Raw genomic sequence first — 22,895 nt, forward strand, 5'->3', positions numbered from 1 at the left:
TTGGACTTTAGCGACTATCCCGAATCGGTTGGTACAGGGCCGTTTTGAGTGGATGGAGCTCTGTAACAGCCGACATGGCAACGGATATGCTCAGTGGGTAAATGATTATTTGCAAAAGGTTTTTACCAGCCATTCTGTTGGTACAAATATCTTTCAAATTCAACGAAGCGACACAATTCCGGGTTGGCACAACTTTTCAGTAAGCACTGGTTGTAGTTGGTAGAACATATAAAGTATTTGTTGGTGAAATATATAACGCACAAAAATATTCGTTGTTGAAGACTTGGACATTGTTGGTGGATGTGGACAACTATAGAACTTGTCAGTTGATAAAGTATTTAACCCACTGATATTCGTTGCTCTATGCATTTCGGCTTGAGGGTACAGGATTTTATCCGCAAACGTTTGGATTGTTGAGTGTTTTATCCACTTAATTTTTGTTGGTTAATGTGTTTACCCGCTAAATATCTGGTTGCTTGGTTTTTGGTTGAGGGTTCTGGGCACTGAAATCTTAGCTGCTCAAGGTCTCCAGCCACAGAATAAACAGTCGTGAAGTCTTGTAATTACTTAATGTGTCGCTGGTAAAGATTTGTTGCCATCAAATGTTTAGTTGGTAGGTGCTTTAGTCGTCGAATATGCAATTGGTGCCTTTGAAAAATGGCTTAAGCTAGTACAAACTGAGTTGCTCAAGTGTTTCACCGTTACCAGTTGAGCTGCTTAAGGTGCTGGTAGAGTATTATTCAGTAATAAAATAATAAACCACAATAACTTCAGAATTTCTTTTATTCAGATATTTGCTTTTATTCGTTATTTCCAATCACTACAATTAGAACATATTTGAACAATGATACGTTACAAAGAATTTACACAAGTATACAGCAAGTTAACCTTGCACTTGCACCTCCCAAGGATGTCTCAGAAATGGCCACCCAAATGAGAAAGCAATTGATCAGCAGCCACATCAATTCGACACTTTCAGCTTTTCAACCAAGGGACTTCAAGCATGAACTTTTTGTCCTTGTTCACCTTCTTTAGACCTTCAACATCCATTTGATGGATGATCTTATGAGCCTGTAATCCGAAGTAATGAAGTATTATTTCAACAGATGATACAATTTGTTTAGTTCTCATAAAAATGCTTCTGAAAAATGCAAAATCACCAGGGCCACATGCTTACATTCCATGCAAAACAATTTGAGTATTTTTAAAGAACCTATGTGCATATTTCTGTGTCCATGCATCATTAAATTGATACACGCACAACATTGCACCACTGGTTAAACATCATTGTCCAGATGAACATTAATGAATTACAAATTCAGGATCAAATCTAATGTAGTTTCACCCAAAATCTGAAAATGTAATCAAAATTGTAAGAAGTTACCAGTAAATTAGAGGAGTGAGTACCGTCTTCATCTCAGATTTCTTGGCTTTGTTGTCTACCCGTCTTTTCACTGCTTGAGGAGCATTCTTGGCTGCTGATTCAGCTTTCTTCACTGGAGCCACCACACAAACTATAGATTTACGTGTTCCTCTCCAATTCCTTCAAATCTAAACTACCTGAAAAGGAAACAACAATGAAACATAAGTCAGACTATTTGTACCTGAAAAGAGAGTCGTTGACTTGAAAGAATTTAACAGGTGTTTGATGTATCAAAAGTTTAAGGTTCCTAGTTATCATCAAAACCTACCTCATTCGGATCCAGTGAAATATTTCCCCAATGATCCATGAAAAGATAATTACCACTAAAAACATAAAAAAGCCTTCCATCCCTTTAAACCTTCAATGTAATTACTTAGTTTGAGTAAAATGTAAACTACCTCCATCGCTTTCTTTTATGTTCTGCTCATCTTTCTATCGAGTTGTGTGCTCCCTCATGAGAGCATCATCCAACACCACCTCTACACTGAAAATTCCTGCAGTAACCCAAGTTTGAGACAGTGTCGTCCTCCTCGATAAGGCAAATGACACAGTAAGAGCCCCTTCTTTAACTATGTAAGTATTACCACTTGCATTAACAACTTCCTCATGAAATTTAAGTTCAACAAATTGAAGGGACACTACAAACAACTCAAATTAAAATTTAGAGAAGATATGAAGGAGTCCATAAACCCAAGCGGCTCCAGGTCGTTCAAGAAATCATGCTCTGGCTTGATTAATTCTGTTGCTTTTCAATCTTTGTTGTGACTGCTGTCAACTAGCTTGATTAATTCTGTTGCTTTTCAATCTCTTGTATCTGCTGACACTGTTACGAGGGTGGAGTAATCTAAACACCAAGAATAATATCACGAATCCCAGACAGAGGGTCAGTGCAGATCCGTTCACATTCTTCTTCTGTGCATAATCTGAGAGTGATCCCTCAAAGAAACCTTCACCTGCATTAAGGAATTCTTAGTCGTCCCTTGTTTGCACGAAAACAGAACACGTACACATAATATTCCCATTGGTTGAACACAAAAACATATGAAGCGCGACTTAACTTCATCCAGTCATCGAAGAAATTAACAGAAGCATTGTAGTTCAGTCACCTTCAGAATTAAATCACCAAATTTCTCAATCTTCAAGCAAGCCTGGAACGAAAGCTGCAACTCACTGCCTTCGATAAACACATTGGGGAAATCAAGAAAGCGGACCTCCAGAGGGTCAAGCATTCCCTTACAAGTGACAATCATCTGCTTTGGCTGCTCTTCAACTAGCAAGGACCGCACAAGAGCAGCTACTTCCTCAGAAGTGTTGCACTTGGAAAGCTGGTCGAGACGTTTCTACCCTGCCCACACACTTTTGTGGATGACCTATAGAAACCAAATATGTTTGTTAGGACCATGAGGTATATACACTGAGATCAAAAGTGAACACAACAAATCAGCAAAATAGTTGAAATCGTACCTTAAGAAACACAATTTCCCAATCCTTGGATTGAATTAAAAAATAGCACCATTGATGGGTTTGTCATGTGATTCCCTTCAAATATTTTGTGGATAGTTGCACAATACACATTGGTGTCACTGTCATCCACAAACCATATTATTTCCATAGTTTTGAGATGACAGATATGGTTCTGTAGGCTCAGAAGAATACAACTGTAACCCCTTCTTGATACGTTCCCTCAGAACATATACAAAGATGGACCTGGCACATGAAACAGGAACATCAGTTAGGCCTTGGGGGGGAATTCTTAAATTCCAGAAAAACGCTTTTATATGAACAAAAATTCACATTGTGAAAATAGATATGAACCTTCAATAATCTATTAACTTCAAGGTGACTAAGCACATTATGATAACAAGTTTATGCGAACATCAATAACAACAAAGCATTGCTTTTAATAAGTTCATGTAGACACCAATTTCAGTATCAAGAATCAGTACCTACAAATATCAAAGTCAATGACTCATGTAAATACTTTAAACCAACAAATGAAATGACACCCCTATGGCTGTAAGCGGATATCAATAGATAAGAACTGCTTCTGGGGCTAGAGAGACTGGAATAGTTTAAATATCAACAGATGATCCCAAGTTTCAACATAAAAATTCTTGAGCACTTTAATATCAACATTCTGTAGCAAATGATTGACACATAACAACAGCAACAAATGAAACTACATTAATTGAACTCTGTTAGTGTTACACATCCCTACCAGATGGAGTCAACCATAACCAAAGGAGGACATGGTAAACAGCAGTTCAAAAGCTGCCACATTACAGGGTACAAGGAAAAGGTCTTACAGGTACTGGACACCAATATCCAAAAGCTCCAGAAACTAGCCAGAACATGATGCATGAAGTAGATAGCACTACTAGCGACTTTCGAGATATCTCAACAAATATGGTGAATAATAAAAGATAAAACATACATGAAGATGCAGTTTTCTACTTTTATCCATGTTATGAATCTCGTGGACAATGGAATTCATGACAATGGGGTCCAACATCACTAAGTGCTGAAACCAGCTTTCTCTTTATCTTAGCCTACATCAACCTACAATAGAAACAGATAACCATTTTATTTATCAAATTCTACTTGCAAAATGGCTCAGACCATACCAATGATACCATTTCCGAAATATTTATGTACATATTACAAAAGGTAGGAACTATTACCCCTTTTGTTGTTCGTGTCTTGCTGTTAGTGAAAAGACCCCTTAGTTATTGAGCGCCAACCCTTCATTTTTCTCCTCCTTACAAATAATTTTGAGTTGGAAAACAATCCTTAATATCCATACTATCTTCCACCTCATTTCCTACACACAAACAACAACGATTTGACGATCTAAAACTGAAAGCAAAGCTGAATTCATACTATAAAGAAAGTTGTAACTATAAACCAAAACAAAAACTCAAGTTAAAATTGGAACCAAGCCCAAACATTAATTAGATAAAGCATCACTAAGAAGGCAATTGTTAATTACCTCAATAAATTCTCCAGTTCACTTCTCACCCCTTTTTATAAACCTCATTAAGAATCTAACCTCCATCTGAAACAAATATAAGTACAAACCCAAATTAAAAAACTTAGGGTTTATTTTTTCACAAAAACCCCCAAAATTAAAACAAAATCAAACGGTACAAAATCAAAATCAGAAGGAAATAGAAGTAATCATAAAAAGAACCACGAAATTGCCTAATTGCTTGTGAATCTTCAGATACTTCTTCTTATGTTGGTGAATCCCTGAAATCCGCAAAACAACCAAACCCAGTTAGAACACTATCTCAATTCTTGAATAAAACCGTAACTTATGAAAAGCAAACGATCTAGCAACAAAATATAGAAATCAAAATCAAACTAGTGAATCAGTGAAGTAAAACCAAAAGGCAGAGATTAAGTGACAAAGAAAAAGGGAAAAGAAGAAAAGTGGAAGAGTTACCATTTTCGTATCTAGTTCAGATGTCAAACACTTAGAATACGCAAGGGAATCAAAAAAACATAAATGGGTATTTTAGGATTAGGTTTTTTCGATCTCGTCTGGGAGTTACAAGAAGAAAGAGAAATGAAGAGCGAGAGAGATGGAGGCAAAGGCGGAGAAATGAAATTAGGTTTAGCAAACAAAGTTTTGTGGTTGTGATAGAGGGTGAAGTGGATAAGGATAAGGATGGCCATATGGATGAGGATGAGAGATTCCTATTTTATTGAATTTTTGGCCGTTGAATTACCAAAACATTTGGACGGTGTAGATTTTGTCTGAGATTCTCATACGGATTGAGGAAGTGCCTGCTTATTTTTGTGCTATGTATTCGGTTTATTTATTAACCTTCGATATATGGAAAAACTTGAAAAAATATTATATAAATTAGAATAATTTTGGATATCATCATCCATCAATTATATAAAAAATCGAATATATGCACAAAAATGAATTGGAAAAATGAAAAATTTATACGATAATTGTCTCCGACTTTCGACTAGATAAAGTTTTGAAATATAATGATGGTAGATTTCGTGTTCCAGCATATATTTTACTTAGGGTAAAAGTTCATTAAGGATAACACGACAAAAATATGTAAGTACAATGTCTCGATGAAGAAGAAATGACAGGAATCTATTGATCTAGGGTTATTATGAAGATTCTAGCTTAGTGGAAGAGGTCATTAATCAGAATAAATCAAACAAATGAAAAATCGAATCGATAATTAATGAATTCTAAAATGCACTTGAAGCAGTATGAAAACACGTGGTATATAAATGCTTAGGCTATTTCATAAGATCGATTCAATTCTAAAATTAGATTACTTTGTAAAATCATCCTATGAAAATATCAGAGTATACCCAATATTTTGTAGTGCCATGTATATGGATCTCTAAGTCAAAATGTTATATAGCTTTGTTTTACAGTATACAATAGATACAAGCCCCCAAGCCAAAATGTAGTGTGTAACTGCCCCATGGAAAACCATCGATCAAACCACGTAGTATCGAATTTTGAATGGTGGGTAATGATGGTCGTGTGGATGAAACAAAAATTTTGGCAATTGAAAATCCGTTCGGGAATCATACGGATTAAGAGAAATGTGTGAAAAATATATTTGGTTCTTTTGGTGCTAAAATGAACTGGTGCATTCAGTTTATTCATCAATCTTTGATAAGCTAAAAACTCAAAGAATATTAGTATATAAATAAGAATAACTAAGAATATTTTTATTGACCTTCAAGTATACAAAAGTTCGAATATATATAAAAATGAATTAGAAAAATGAAAGATGAATTCGATAATTGCTTAAATAACATATCATTTCGGGAAAAAAAAATATCTTGATCTATATGAATCTAGATTCTAGGCTATGTTTAATCTCACTCGATATCGTTGGTTTTATCAACCTCATAAAATTCCATTCATTATTCATCAATGTTTAATAGCCATGTATTTACTTTTACAGTTGGTAAAGGTGTCCACAGACAGATAATTTTGGTGGCTAAATACACTTGCTAGAAATATATTGCTTCTAGTATACTTTTTCGTTGCCAGACAATAGTTGTCGAAATATACTAGCAATGCCAGAAATCTGATGGTTGGATTAGGTGTCTACCAACAGGGTTGTCCGGTGGCTAAGACGAGTGACAAAAAATGTATACCTTCTATGGTACGTTTTGGTTACCTAACCATGGTGTCTGGAGGATAGTAACAACAAATATGATATTTTGATTGTTAAGTCAGCGTTGCTAAAGAGTTCAACCAATTGTCGTTGCTGGAAAACTGGTGGTTAGAGATATCTACCAGCTGGAGCTGTTTTTGGTTACCAAAAGTTGTCGCTTGAGAGTTCCGCCGACTGAAGTTGGTAAGAAAGTAGTCGTTAATTCCAAGTTTTATTGTAGTGATATCATGGGCATCATTCAGAGTTTTGCTAGCATAGTAAATCACATGAAGTAACTTTTTTTCTCGCTGACCTAGCACAACACCAATAGAATAATCTGAAGCATCATACATGATCTCAAAGGGTAGGTTCCAGTTGGGTTCCTGGACTATGGGGACGGTAGTGAGTAATGACTTAAGATTCTCAAAAGCCTCTAAACAAGCATCATCAAAAGACAAACTTAACATCTTTTGCAAGCAAATTGCAAAGAGGTCTAGAAATCAAGCTAAAATCCTTAATGAATCGACGATAAAAACCAGCATACCCTAAGAATGACCTAATATCTCTTACGGTTTTTGGGACCGGTAAAGTTTTAATAAGGTCAACTTTGGCTCTATCTACCTCTATACCCTTCGAAGATACGATATGCCCTAGAACAATTCCTGAACGAACCATGAAGTGGCATTTCTCCCAATTAAGCACTAAATTCTTTTCCTTACACCTAGTCAAAACTACTGACAAATGATGCAACCACTCATCGAAAGACGAACCAAACACTGAAAAATCATCCATAAAAACCTCTAAGAACCGTTCTACCATGTCAGAAAATATGCTCATCATGCAACGCTAAAAAGTCGCAGGGGAATTACATAGCCCGAAAGGCATGCGTCTATATGCAAAGGTATCAAAGGGACAGGTAAAAGTGGTTTTCTCCTGGTCTTCTGGGGCAATAACGATCTGATTATATCCAGAGTAGTCATCTAAAAAGCAATAGTGACTATGTCCAGCTAATCTCTCTAGCATCTGGTCGATGAAGGGAAGGGGAAAGTGGTACTTCCTAGTGACCTTGTTCAATTTCCTATAGTCAATACAAACACGCCAACCTGTGGTCACTCGGGTCGGGATTAACTCATTGTTATCATTCTGGACTACAGTAATACCAGATTTCTTGGGAACAACCTGAACGGGGCTGACCCACTTACTGTCTGAAATAGGGTATATAATGCCTGCATCTAACAGCTTAAGAACCTCAGTTCGAACTACTTTTTTCATATTGGGGTTTAGTAGACGTTGCATCTCTCTAGAAGGTTTGGTGTCTTCCTCTAAATAGATCTGATGCATACAAACAGTAGGACGTATACCCTTAATGTCTGCTAGGGTCCACCTTAAAGCTTCCCTGTTGTTTTGAAGGACGGTTACAAGCCTACTTTCCCGATCTCTATCCAAGTCGTAAGAAACAATCACAGGTAAAGTCTCAGACGGACCTAAAAACACATACTTCAGGGTATCTGGCAATGGTTTTAGGTCCAACTTAGGAGGCTCTTCTAAAGAAGAAACTAGGGTAGACTTAGAAACTGGTAGTGGTTCGAACTTAGGTTTCCATCCATTACTAGTATCTAACAAAGGGGTTAAATCTAACAAAGCATTCACCTCATTGATCACATTATCATCATCAAAATCAATCCCAAAGTGAGCTAGGCATTTCTCTAATGGATCTTCTAACAAAGTGTTTGGTAATGACTCCTCGACTAATGTTCCTATCATGTTCACCTCTTCTATGCTCGAGTCATCTAGTTCATAGGGTAGCTTACTAATATTAAAAATGTTCATCTCAATAGTCATATTACCAAAAAACAAATTCATAATACCATTTCGACAGTTAATGATCGCATTGGATGTAGCTAAAAACGGGCGACCTAAAATCACGGGTATTTGGTTCTCTGGGTCATGGACAGGTTGGGTATCTAGGATAATAAAATCCACTGGATAAATAAACTTGTCAACCTCTATGAGAACATCCTCGATCACACCACGAGGAATTTTAACGGACCTATCAGCTAACTGAAGTGTCATCTGGGTAGGTTTCATCTCACCAAGTCCTAGCTTAAGGTACACATGGTATGGAAGTAAGTTCACATTGGCTGTTAAGTCAAGCAACGCTTTCTCAACACGGTACCTACCTATTGTACAAGCAATGGTAGGGGACCCTGGGTCTTTATACTTAGAAGTAGTGGTATCCTAAATAATAGAACTCACATGACTAGCTATGAAGGATTTCTTATGGACACTAAGCTTACGCTTTCGCGTACGCAAGTCCTTAAGGAACTTTGCATAAGATGGAATCTTCCTAATTGCATCTAGTAGTGGAATGTTGATTGTTACCTGCTTAAAAACCTCCAATATATCATTAAAGTTGGACTCCCTCTTAGTCGGAACTAGAAGCTGGGGGAATGGGGCTCTGGGAATAAAGTCGGGCTCATCATGACCCTCATTGGTCTCTTTGGAGACTCTATCAGTCTCCTCATTTTCTGGTTCAGAAGGGTGAACTACAACATGTTCACTATCAGGCATGGAAACCTTGTTGTCTATCACTCTACCACTCCTTAGGGTCTTAATAGCATTCACATGATCAGATGGTCTTTCACTTATTTCATTAATTCCTCTAGGGTTGGGTTGAGTCTGACTAGGAAACTTACCTCTTTCTCTTAAAGACTCATTTATCTGACTAACCTGGGTTTTCAACTCGAAAATATCCTGAGAGTTAGCCTGACCTATTCTCTTATTCTCTTCAAAACTTTGAGCAACATATTGCTGAAACTCCCTAGTGTTACAAGTTAACAAAGCAAGAGACTCTTCTAAACTCATAATCTTCTTATCTGAAGGGTACTGAAACTGTGCCGGAGCTGAAAGATTCTTAGAACCTGAGCGTTACTAGACTGACCTTGATTCTGGCCCTTAGAACAAGAAAGGTTTGGATGGTTTCTCCAGCCAGGGTTATAGGTTTCTGAATATGGGTCAAACTTCTGTCGGTTATCAAACCTAGTGTTGTTATAAAGAGCATTGGCTTGCTCTTCAACAGCATGGCCTTCCCAAAAAGGCTCAATTATTCCACTACTACCACTAGATTGACCTAATTCTAAGGCTTCTAACCTTTTGGCTATGGCAACTATTTTAGCATCTGACTCATAAGATCCTTCTACCCTATTGACATTTCCTCTACTTAGAAGAATTGTTTTCTGGGGTTCACTACTATGTTCCCATTGTTGGGTCTTATCGGAGATTTCATTCAAAAATGTCATCGCTTCATCAACTGTTTTATTCTCAAACCCACCTGTGCAGAAGGACTCAACCATGGTTGTTGTTGAATAATCTAAACCCTCGTAGAGAATCTGAACTAACCTAACCTTCTCTATAACATGATGAGGACATTGAGATATTAAGTCATTAAACCTTTCTAAATACCTATATAAAGATTCTCCCTCTTGTTGAGCAAAAGTACAGATTTGTGTCCTAATAGACGATGTTTTATGCCTTGGGAAAAACTTATGTATAAAGGCAGAAGTAAGTTGGTCATAGGTTTCAATTGACTCAGAGGCCAAACTATACAGCCAAGATTTGGATTTATCTTTTAGGGAAAAGGGGAATAACCTAAGTTTCAACGCATCATCACTTAGGTTTTTAATTTTCAGAGTACTACAGACTTCCTCAAATTCCCTAACATGAAAATAGGGGTTCTCATTCTCTTTCCCTAAAAATATTGGGAGCATCTGTAAAGTCCCAGGTTTTAGTTCATAATTTGCATTGGTTTCAGCTAACTTGATACAAGACGGACGAGAGGTCCTAGTTGGGTTTAACAAATGTTTCAAAGTTGTCATTTCTGGCACTATCAAAGGACCAGGAGTACTAGGGGTACTTTCCTCACGAAGAGACAGATTCTCAAAACTGAAGTTTCCAAAAACGGGGCTCTCAAAAGAAGAGTCTTCGAGCTCCCCTCTTCAACAAGAAGATCTTTTAGGCTCGTCACTAATCAAACGGCCAAAATTATCTCTTTTCCAAGCACGCTCTGTAAAGGACTCGAGCGCTTTTGGCATACACAAACAAAAGTACTAAGAAAGGGAGATTCTAAGCAAACACACAGCAGGCTGACTTCACCAAATCAAACCTAAAAATTTCTATCAAACAAAAAGCATGATGGCTCCACTTAGATTGGTTCTAGACCAGCTTTTAATCCTTCGAAAGGGAATTCGTTACAATTTAAGCAAACCCCTATGGAATCAATCCGAGTTAAAGTAAGTTGAATCGAGGCGAGGGAAGCTCAGTGGAGCTTTGATACCCAAAGTCTCACCGGTACAAGGCGGCGCAGTCACGCATTCAACTTACAGAAACCATCAAGAACTTTGAAGTATGCTTAAAAGAGTAACCAATATTTTTCGAATGACTTTCCTGTTAAGCTCGTTACCCTATAGGTCTCTTTCTAGTCAAAATTTTAGGCTTACGCGTTTGGTTTCGTTTTCCTAAGGCGGGCAGAAAGGGAACGGTGATGAAATCCAAACCCTTATCTTATATGGCCAGTTCTTGCCCTTTACTAGGAATTTAAAGCAACAGGTTCAGTCCTCAACATATAATCACCTTAAGGCATACAGTAAACTCGCTTGCAGGAGATTCGCGGGTGTTTCGAAAGACTTTACGAGAATTGTGAATGAGTTGGAGGTATTTCACAATTACTCGCGTTGTACATCAATGGCATACACCCTCCTTGCTTATTACAATTAAACACAAAAGATGACTCTTTACATGACTCTTATTTACATTGACTACTCTCTTTTATTTTTGGAACAAGAGAGAATGGAATTGAAAAATACATGATTTTTTTTTTTTTTTGTTTTTTTTTGATAAGGAAACAGTTTTGATACATATACAAAAGGAAACAAAAATTACATGACACTTTGCAAGAGGTAGCCCTTTTTGATGCACCCAGTTAAATTCGATGGTTGTCTTTCTTAATGTAACCTCCACCTTCTATCCCAACCAACCAAAGAACAAGCTAGTCAAGTTTCGTTCAGTATTCTAAAGTGATTGGCAATCGTAACTTCCTATCAAACACCTTGAAGATCGAGGCCATACATGTATTGGTAGATCGTGCGCGTGCAAATTTCTTATCACTATGTGAATTGTGCTAGAATCAGGGTGCCTAAATATCTAGACTAAGACTCCTAATAAAAATACATATTTGCACAAGAGTCAACATTTCAAGGTAAATGAGCTCCATTTTTATGATTTTTTTAATTTTTTAATTTTTAATTTTGATTTTTCAAATTTTTTTTGGAATTTTTCAATTTTTTCAAAAAGATGGAGTTTGATTTCAATTATAGCATATTATCATGGTATCCACTCTATACCCCCAAACCTAAACTAAATATTGTCCTCAATGTTTAAAAATATGGAAAGAATTAAAATGCAACATATGGAAAGGGACATGCTGAGTAGAGTAAAAGGAGAGAGAATACCCGATTTCGGCGAAAGCAGAATTAAAACTCCGTTATCCAAGGCAAAACTCCAACATATTCGGAGTCACAATGGATGAGCACAAAATATATACAAAAGGAAATTTAACTAACACATTATCTACAAGAAAATTTGGTTTTTAATGGGATTGGACTTTTTGGGAAAAATTTGGTTTTGTCGGGAGACATTTGGTTTTGATAGGAAAAAGAATTTTTTTTTTTTTTTTTTTTTTTTGTTTTTTTTTTTTAAAAAAAGAAAATAAAATTTGGTTTTTGAATGGGAGCAAGCCCACTGTTGGTTTTGTGTTTGCTTTGGCTCAGCTGGTTTGAAAACGTTTGGTGAAACTGAGTCCAAAATCTCGGCCTAGAATTTGGGTACTCGGCTCACTAACGAGTTCAACTAGCGTGATCGGTTACAAGCTCAGCTGGGTTTAAAAACCCAGAATACAAAATACAAGTCCAAATTAAACAAGCTCACAAAAATTAAATACAAGCCCACAAATTAAACAAACAAGCCCACAAAATTATTACAAACCCAACAGAAAATAAGAGAAGCCCAAAAATTGGCTTTAATATTACAAGCCCACAATTAAAAATTGGAAGCCCACAATTCGGGTTCTCTTAAATGGGTTACCTTTTAAGCACAGCCCAGCTGCTCTGATATTGTTGCAAAAACCCAGTTGGGCTTTGGTTCTTTTCCTTGGTGGCGTCCCAGCAGAGGAAAAACAGGTTCAGAACAGCAGGTCCAACAGCAAATGAAGTGAAAGCAGATGCAGATGCTATGCAGTGAAATGCAAAAATAGCTAATAAAACTACAAGAAAAACACAGCACCAATCCCCGGCAGCGGCGCCAAAAACTTGGTGGACCCGAAGATGCATGTAAAATTTAAGCGAAATTAAACGGGCCTACAGTAATACCGCAAGTGCACGGTCGTCAGTTGTAGCTCGTGCAAGTACGGGTCGATCCACAGAGACTGGGGGTGTTTTGTAGTGTTTAGCTATTTTGGGTTCTAGTTGCTATTGTTGGGCTTTGGGTACCAATGGATTTTGGTAACCAATGGGTTATGATTGTGCTTTGGGCCTTTGAGTTCTTTGGGAATGAACTGGGCTTTAGCTTTAGCCTATCAGTACACTAGGCTTTTGGAGAGAACTGTGGACTGGGCTTAACAGTTCACTTTTGAACTGGGCTTGGTAGTGAACTAGGCTTTGGTTTTGAATTTGGGCTTGGGTTCTTTTGATGTGTACTGGGCTTGGTAACAATGAACTGGGCCTTAGGCCTTAACCTGAACTGTGGTCTTAGCTGAGGCAAGCTCAGTTGCAGCAGCAGCAGTGGCTTCAGCAGCAGCAGAAGGGGGAGAACAAGGCAGCAGAAGCAAAGGCAGACAGGAAACAAAATCACACAGGGCCAAGGATGGCATTTACAATGACAATGAAGATGGTAGTGAAACAAACTAACAATGATCATGGGAAAGAAGCAAAAATCAGTGGCAATGAGGCACAAAGGCAGTTAGCCTAAGGCAAGGGAGCAGCAATGAAACAAAATGGTAACAGTGGCAGTTAACAGGAAACAAAACCAAATAAACCAAGGCTGTTAGCCAAGGGCAGTGGGAGAACAAGGCACAAAGGCAGCTAGCCTAAGGCAAAGAGTGAAGAAAGAACAAGATACAAAAAATGAAAGGCAAAGTTGGGAGCCTAGGCATACATCTAGAGTGGGAAGAGAACCAGTTTGCTCACAGTCACTAGTGAGCACTAGTTTCTCCCCACTGCTCAATCAATCCAATGCTTCAAAGGCTTTAGCCTAACATTCACACAAAACAGTAAACATCACAACTAGGTTATGAATCCACCTTGTGACCTAGCCAGACAATGTAATTCTAGGTTGAATTCCTAATGGAACTAAGTGACAGCTAAGGTCAACTTATGATTCTAAGCATACAAATGGAATGGAAAGAGAATAAGCTTGCTATGAGCACTAATTTCTCCCATTTCTCAATCAAAACAATGTACATGAATTATAACATAGCATTCCACCACTAACAGTGACTTAAGGCATCATCTCAGCCTAGCTATACACATACACATGAGAACTCACATAACAGCAACAACAACAAAACAATTACTAAACAGAGCATTGAACTGAACATAAACAAACACAGAAGACATAAAACAAAAACATGAACTGAATTGAAACACAAAAACAGCAACTGAATTGAAACACAAAAACAGCAACTGAATTGAAACTGAATAAGAGTTATGGAATAAACATAAAAATAGTTGAAAATTAAACACTAACCCTTGAGACACTGGCTATTCCAGTGCTCTTGGGTGACACACTGGCTAACCCAGGCATAAAACCTCACATACAAACCCACAGTTCCCTTTTATACCCAATACCCAATTTAGGGTTTATAGAAAAATACCCAAATTCAAACAGTGAAATTAGGTATATGATTTACCTAATTTTTGACAGTACAAATTGAACCCATAACTAATTCATTGCTTCTCCTAACAGAAATTAGGGTTTTCTATAAAAATCCCAAAAATTGAGAAATTAGGGTTTCGTAAAATCTTACTTTGATGGCGCAATTTCTTCAATCAATCGCTGACCCATCCTTCCTCTGACTTCACTGCTCCTTCCCATGCCTTTTCTAGCTTCGATTGATAACATGCAATCATTCTCATCAATTCCACACGTCACTGAAATCGTGTGATGTTGATGAAGTTGATTGAAAGTTACCATGTGCGGTAGGTGGTGGTGATGATAAAGAAGGTGGTGTGGTTGTGGCAGAGGTATGGTGGCGGAATGGGTGTTGCAGTTGCAGCTCTGCAACTGTCGGGTGGAGGAGAAGAAGAAAGAAAGAGGAGAAGAATGGGTCGACAGTTTAGGGTATAGGGTATCCGTTTTTAGGGTGTTGAGCGGGCGCATCAAAGTTAGATGTTGGCGAAGCTGAGCCACTGGAATCGAAGCTGGTAGGTGAATCGGACGGCTCCGCCTGAAGAGGCTGGTATCGACCGTCGGATGTCTTGATACAACGAAGTTAACGGCTCTAGATGGGGTTAGGTGTTGAAGTGTTAAGCGGAAGTATCGAGATTTGATGCGCAGGCAAAGAAGCGACCGTAGGATCTAAATGTGATCTAATCTGAAGGCTTGGAATTTAGGCACTATGGTGTTTTGCAGGTACTTCAGATTTTGATGAACGATGAAGAAGCGACCATTGGATGATGAGATGGATCCAATCTAACGGCTGAGAATGGAGGCGGGTATGGATATAGAAAATGGGTTTGGGTAAGGGTTTTGGGCCTTGGGTATGCCAAGCCCATATCTTCTTTAAGAACAATTCTTCCTTCTTGAGCCCATTCCTAGCTTTTTGGACGTGCGCTCCATTCTTTGCGGCTTCCTTGCGTAATTTCTTCCGGCTTTTCACCACTCTTCAGCTCTTTTCCGCTCCGCAAGTTATCCAAACTTTATTTATTACCTAAAAATGCAAAATTAAGTAAGAAAAATATTTATTCTTGAGAACAATGAAAATACAGAATATGGGATAAAATGTAGAATTAATGCACAAAAGATGAGTTAAAATGCCAAAAAAAAGGGATAAATATATACATTATTTGGCACTCATCAAATACCCCCAAACCTGAATTTTACTTGTCCTCAAGTAAAACAAAACTAAGGAAATCCTAACTATACCACTGTCGCTGGTCTCTCGAATGCATTTAGCGTATGCACTAAGCCTTTTAAACCACTAAGTGTCCCTAGTGGACGAGTTGAAGTCTCGTGAAGGTTTGCTTAGAACGTACCTAAAAAGTTCTAGGTCAAAATATAAGCTCAGATTCCATCAAATGTGACATGTGCAAAACAGTTTAAGCTCACAGCAAAATGGAGATGTCAATCTAGCTATCGAAGGCACAATCCTAGCACTGATAACAAAAAAAGACATGTGATAAAAGTGTAAAGTGTATCTACACATGTGTAAAGAAAGATCTGAAGTTATGACTACTAATCACCAAGAGATAGTTTCTCAGGCTAAGAACCGAGGTCGAAATCTAGCTAGCTGTCCGGACTTTACGAGAATTGTGAATGAGTTGGAGGTATTTCACAATTACTCGCGTTGTACATCAATGGCATACACCCTCCTTGCTTATTACAATGAAACAACAAAAGATGACTCTTTACATGACTCTAATTTACATTGACTACTCTCTTTTTATTTTTGGAACAAGAGATGATGGAATTGATAAATACTTGATTTTTTTTTTGTATTTTTCTGATATTTTTTTTTTTTTTTTTTGCAAAAGAAAACACTTTTGATACAAATACAAAAGGAAACAAAAATTACATGACACTTTGCAAGAGGTAGCCCTTTTTGATGCACCCAGTTAAATTCGATGGTTGTCTTTCTTAATGTAACCTCCACCTTCTATCCCAACCAACCAAAGAACAAGCTAGTCAAGTTTCGTTCAGTATTCTAAAGTGATTGGCAATCGTAACTTCCTATCAAACACCTTGAAGATCGAGGCCATACATGTATTGGTAGATCGTGTGCGTGCAAATTTCTTATCACTATGTGAATTGTGCTAGAATCAGGGTGCCTAAATATCTAGACTAAGACTCCTAATAAAAATACATATTTGCACAAGAGTCAACATTTCAAGGTAAATGAGCTCCATTTTTATGATTTTTTTAATTTTTTAATTTTTAATTTTGATTTTTCAATTTTTTTGGAATTTTTCAATTTTTTCAAAAAGATGGAGTTTGATTTCAATTATAGCATATTATCATGGTATCCACTCTATACCCCCAAACCTAAACTAAACATTGTCCTCAATGTTTAAAAATATGGAAAGAATTAAAATGCAACATATGGAAAGGGACATGCTGAGTAGAGTAAAAGGAGAGAGAATACCCGATTTCGGCGAAAGCAGAATTAAAACTCCGTTATCCAAGGAAAAACTCCAACATATTCGGAGTCACAATGGATGAGCACAAAATATATACAAAAGGAAATTTAACTAACACATTATCTACAAGAAAATTTGGTTTTTAATGGGATTGGACTTTTTGGGAAAAATTTGGTTTTGTCGGGAGACATTTGGTTTTGATAGGAAAAAGAAAAATTTTGTTTTTTTGTTTTTTTGTTTTTTTAAAAAGAAAATAAAATTTGGTTTTTGAATGGGAGCAAGCCCACTGTTGGTTTTGTGTTTGCTTTGGCTCAGCTGGTTTGAAAACGTTTGGTGAAACTGAGTCCAAAATCTCGGCCTAGAATTTGGGTACTCGGCTCACTAACGAGTTCAACTAGCGTGATCGGTTACAAGCTCAGCTGGGTTTAAAAACCCAGAATACAAAATACAAGTCCAAATTAAACAAGCTCACAAAAATTAAATACAAGCCCACAAATTAAACAAACAATCCCACAAAAATTATTACAAACCCAACAGAAAATAAGAGAAGCCCAAAAATTGGCTTTAATATTACAAGCCCACAATTAAAAATTGGAAGCCCACAATTCGGGTTCTCTTAAATGGGTTACCTTTTAAGCACAGCCCAGCTGCTCTGATATTGTTGCAAAAACCCAGTTGGGCTTTGGTTCTTTTCCTTGGTGGCGTCCCAGCAGAGGAAAAACAGGTTCAGAACAGCAGGTCCAACAGCAAATGAAGTGAAGCAGATGCAGATGCTATGCAGTGAAATGCAAAAATAGCTAATAAAACTACAAGAAAAACACAGCACCAATCCCCGGCAGCGGCGCCAAAAACTTGGTGGACCCGAAGATGCGTGTAAAATTTAAGCGAAATTAAACGGGCCTACAGTAATACCGCAAGTGCACGGTCGTCAGTTGTAGCTCGTGCAAGTACGGGTCGATCCACAGAGACTGGGGGTGTTTTGTAGTGTTTAGCTATTTTGGGTTCTAGTTGCTATTGTTGGGCTTTGGGTACCAATGGATTTTGGTAACCAATGGGTTATGATTGTGCTTTGGGCCTTTGAGTTCTTTGGGAATGAACTGGGCTTTAGCTTTAGCCTATCAGTACACTAGGCTTTTGGAGAGAACTGTGGACTGGGCTTAACAGTTCACTTTTGAACTGGGCTTGGTAGTGAACTAGGCTTTGGTTTTGAATTTGGGCTTGGGTTCTTTTGATGTGTACTGGGCTTGGTAACAATGAACTGGGCCTTAGGCCTTAACCTGAACTGTGGTCTTAGCTGAGGCAAGCTCAGTTGCAGCAGCAGCAGTGGCTTCAGCAGCAGCAGAAGGGGGAGAACAAGGCAGCAGAAGCAAAGGCAGACAGGAAACAAAATCACACAGGGCCAAGGATGGCATTTACAATGACAATGAAGATGGTAGTGAAACAAACTAACAATGATCATGGGAAAGAAGCAAAAATCAGTGGCAATGAGGCACAAAGGCAGTTAGCCTAAGGCAAGGGAGCAGCAATGAAACAAAATGGTAACAGTGGCAGTTAACAGGAAACAAAACCAAATAAACCAAGGCTGTTAGCCAAGGGCAGTGGGAGAACAAGGCACAAAGGCAGCTAGCCTAAGGCAAAGAGTGAAGAAAGAACAAGATACAAAAAATGAAAGGCAAAGTTGGGAGCCTAGGCGTACATCTAGAGTGGGAAGAGAACCAGTTTGCTCACAGTCACTAGTGAGCACTAGTTTCTCCCCACTGCTCAATCAATCCAATGCTTCAAAGGCTTTAGCCTAACATTCACACAAAACAGTAAACATCACAACTAGGTTATGAATCCACCTTGTGACCTAGCCAGACAATGTAATTCTAGGTTGAATTCCTAATGGAACTAAGTGACAGCTAAGGTCAACTTATGATTCTAAGCATACAAATGGAATGGAAAGAGAATAAGCTTGCTATGAGCACTAATTTCTCCCATTTATCAATCAAAACAATGTACATGAATTATAACATAGCATTCCACCACTAACAGTGACTTAAGGCATCATCTCAGCCTAGCTATACACATACACATGAGAACTCACATAACAGCAACAACAACAAAACAATTACTAAACAGAGCATTGAACTGAACATAAACAAACACAGAAGACATAAAACAAAAACATGAACTGAATTGAAACACAAAAACAGCAACTGAATTGAAACTGAATAAGAGTAATGGAATAAACATAAAAATAGTTGAAAATTAAACACTAACCCTTGAGACACTGGCTATTCCAGTGCTCTTGGGTGACACACTGGCTAACCCAGGCATAAAACCTCACACACAAACCCACAGTTCCCTTTTATACCCAATACCCAATTTAGGGTTTATAGAAAAATACCCAAATTCAAACAGTGAAATTAGGTATATGATTTACCTAATTTTTGACAGTACAAATTGAACCCATAACTAATTCATTGCTTCTCCTAACAGAAATTAGGGTTTTCTATAAAAATCCCAAAAATTGAGAAATTAGGGTTTCGTAAAATCTTACTTTGATGGCGCAATTTCTTCAATCAATCGCTGACCCATCCTTCCTCTGACTTCACTGCTCCTTCCCATGCCTTTTCTAGCTTCGATTGATAACATGCAATCATTCTCATCAATTCCACACGTCACTGAAATCGTGTGATGTTGATGAAGTTGATTGAAAGTTACCATGTGCGGTAGGTGGTGGTGATGATAAAGAAGGTGGTGTGGTTGTGGCAGAGGTATGGTGGCGGAATGGGTGTTGCAGTTGCAGCTCTGCAACTGTCGGGTGGAGGAGAAGAATAAAGAAAGAGGAGAAGAATGGGTCGACAGTTTAGGGTATAGGGTATCCGTTTTTAGGGTGTTGAGCGGGCGCATCAAAGTTAGATGTTGGCGAAGCTGAGCCACTGGAATCGAAGCTGGTAGGTGAATCGGACGGCTCCGCCTGAAGAGGCTGGTATCGACCGTCGGATGTCTTGATACAACGAAGTTAACGGCTCTAGATGGGGTTAGGTGTTGAAGTGTTAAGCGGAAGTATCGAGATTTGATGCGCAGGCAAAGAAGCGACCGTAGGATCTAAATGTGATCTAATCTGAAGGCTTGGAATTTAGGCACTATGGTGTTTTGCAGGTACTTCAGATTTTGATGAACGATGAAGAAGCGACCATTGGATGATGAGATGGATCCAATCTAACGGCTGAGAATGGAGGCGGGTATGGATATAGAAAATGGGTTTGGGTAAGGGTTTTGGGCCTTGGGTATGCCAAGCCCATATCTTCTTTAAGAACAATTCTTCCTTCTTGAGCCCATTCCTAGCTTTTTGGACGTGCGCTCCATTCTTTGCGGCTTCCTTGCGTAATTTCTTCCGGCTTTTCACTACTCTTCAGCTCTTTTCCGCTCCGCAAGTTATCCAGACTTTATTTATTGCCTAAAAATGCAAAATTAAGTAAGAAAAATATTTATTATTGAAAACAATGAAAATACAGAATATGGGATAAAATGTAGAATTACTGCACAAAAGATGAGTTAAATGCCAACAAAAAGGGATAAATATATACAATATTTGGCACTCATCACTACCTAAACACAAATCCGCGTCGGCGGCGCCAAAATTTGATGTGTTTCAAAATTATTGTAACGATAGTGGTAAAAAGTTCGTTTCAGACTTGTGAAGGAAATGGATTTTTAGATTTAAATAAATATTTCAAAAGTGATGTCAAGATTTTGGAGAAACTGGGGCTAAGGATTCCACTTTTCTACCAATTCCAAAGTGATATTTTTAATATTATTATGCAATTGTTTTCCTTCTAAGTGATTCTAATTATTGCAAAAATAGATTTTATAAAAGAGCAATTGTAAGTTGAAAGCATGGAATATCAAGAACTCAAAGTTAAGTATATACCATCAATTAAAATAACAATTGCTTAATAAAAATCATTGGAAAAACTTTTTTAATCTAGGCAAATAATCATAAATTAAATTGCATAAATTATTAAAATAGAAATTACCACTTTTTCATTGGCAGAATAGCTTCCTCCGCCGCCCCAGAGGATGGGTTTATCTCATCATTGTGTAAACTTGCTCAAAATTGGTATTCATTGCTCAAATGGTGCTTACAAATGATGAAATGGAGAAAAATGACAAAAATCAAGTGTTTGCAACGCTTTTAATCATTTCAAAGCACTGTTACAAAGAACGATACTTTTAAAGTGCAGTAGTATCGGAAATATTACGACCCACAGTAAGCAGTCGTTGTCACTGTTGATAAACGACTTCCTTTGGTAGTCTGTTCTTCGTGTTCTTCAGCTGTGCAGCAGCAGAACTGTGGTGTCTGCAACTCGTGATTTCTTCGTTCTCTTGTCTCTGCTAACTCCCCAAACTCTCGAACCTCTTTCTATGAGTCCTGTATCACCTTTATATAGCCAACAGACCCAAGAAATCTCTCTCAATCACTCCAGATAATCCTCCATTACTCGGCAGTAAAAGAATATATTCTTGAGATATTTTCTTCCCTTTCTTGTCTCTGGTACGCATATGCAGCTATTAATTACGTAAAAACTATCCCTGTTTATCTTTGTCACGCTCCAACAAGTTGTTCAAGTCATTACACATCATCAGAACACGTACAAATTATTCCAGAACTCGTGGATATCTTCTCCCTGTACGTGTTTTCCATGTTTGCAACTCGTGGATTACCTAGACGATTCTATCTAATTCTGATCGAACCAAAAGACCACAACGTGTTTGCTAGGCCATATCACAACTTCCTACCAAAAATCAGCCATTGAATCTCCCTAGAACACGTTCAAAACTTCGATCAAAAATCTGCCAGTGAAGAAGGAAATTTTCCCGCCAAAACCAAAATTCAAATGGAGAAGATGACCTCCCCTAATCATGTATGGGTGTGCGAATAGAAGATGCCTTGGGGGTGACCTGGGGATGCCCCTTAGTAATTAGGTTACCTCTTATCCAAACTGAGGGTCCGTATAGTAATTTTGTCCCACGAGCGCAAAAAACATGTTTCGATCCAATTTCGCCGCAAAAGCTTATTTCTCCAAAAACACCTACAAAGAGATAAAATATCAAAATAAGTACAAAAATGGGTACTCAAAATATACACAATAGAGATGAAAATAGACACATAAATGCGTCTATCATTAGCATCATCAGAAACTTTGTCAGTCTCTTCAGCAGGTGATCCTGAGGGGTGAACTACAGTATGTTCACTATCGGTCATGGTTACCTTATTGTATACAACTCTACTACTCCTAAGGGTGCTAATAGCATTCAATTGATTCGATGGTTTTGCACCTAATTCATGAACTCCTCTAGGGTTGGCTTGTGTTTGATTAGAAAACTTCCCGTTATCCCTCTCACTTAAATTCTTAGCTATTTGACCTACCTGAAGTTCTAACTTAGCAAGGGTCTGAGCATTAGTTTGAAAATGCTGCTTGGTTTCCTGTTGAAAACTAACTTGTCTCTTTAATAACATGTCCTGGCTCTATGCTAACATATTCTGTCTCTTTCATAATATACTAAGAGATTCCTCTAAGATAGTCATTCTATTCTTTGAAGGGTTCTGAAATTGATCTTGACCTGAAAAGTTCTTATTATAACCAAAACCTGGGGGAGCATTCGAATTACTAAACTGACCTTGAATCTAGCCCTTAGACCAAGAAAGGTTCGGATGGTTTCTCGAACCAGGATTATAGGTTTCTGAACATGGGTCAAATTTCTGACGGTTATCAAATCTAGTGTTATTATAAAGAGCATTGGCTTGCTCTTCAATATTCTGTCCTTCCCAAAAAGGCTCCACTCTACCAATAGTGTGAACCACTTCTAAAGCTTCTAACCTTTATGCTATAGAAGCAATTTTGGCATCTAATTCAAAGCCTCCTTCTA

General features: G+C 37.9%; 1 long non-coding RNA gene across 8 annotated transcripts; it reads right to left on the reverse strand.

Annotated features, from left to right (window-relative positions):
• Window positions 1–712: 712 nt before the first annotated feature.
• LOC113318272 lies at window positions 713–5,040 on the reverse strand. Of its 8 annotated transcripts, none has more exons than XR_003344388.1 (11): window positions 4,869–5,037; window positions 4,614–4,672; window positions 4,413–4,478; window positions 4,105–4,244; window positions 3,730–3,982; window positions 3,239–3,369; window positions 2,888–3,130; window positions 2,482–2,793; window positions 1,822–2,376; window positions 1,385–1,560; window positions 713–1,071 (listed from the first exon to the last, which is right to left on the reverse strand). It is a non-coding gene; the product is annotated as an uncharacterized LOC113318272 (long non-coding RNA). The 8 variants fall into 8 exon arrangements; XR_003344387.1 differs by having other exon boundaries at window positions 2,530–2,793; window positions 4,869–5,036; XR_003344384.1 differs by having other exon boundaries at window positions 1,692–2,793; window positions 4,869–5,040.
• Window positions 5,041–22,895: the final 17,855 nt, after the last annotated feature.

The sequence above is a fragment of the Papaver somniferum genome, chromosome 10 (assembly GCF_003573695.1).
Source record: "Papaver somniferum cultivar HN1 chromosome 10, ASM357369v1, whole genome shotgun sequence".
NCBI lineage: Eukaryota > Viridiplantae > Streptophyta > Magnoliopsida > Ranunculales > Papaveraceae > Papaver > Papaver somniferum.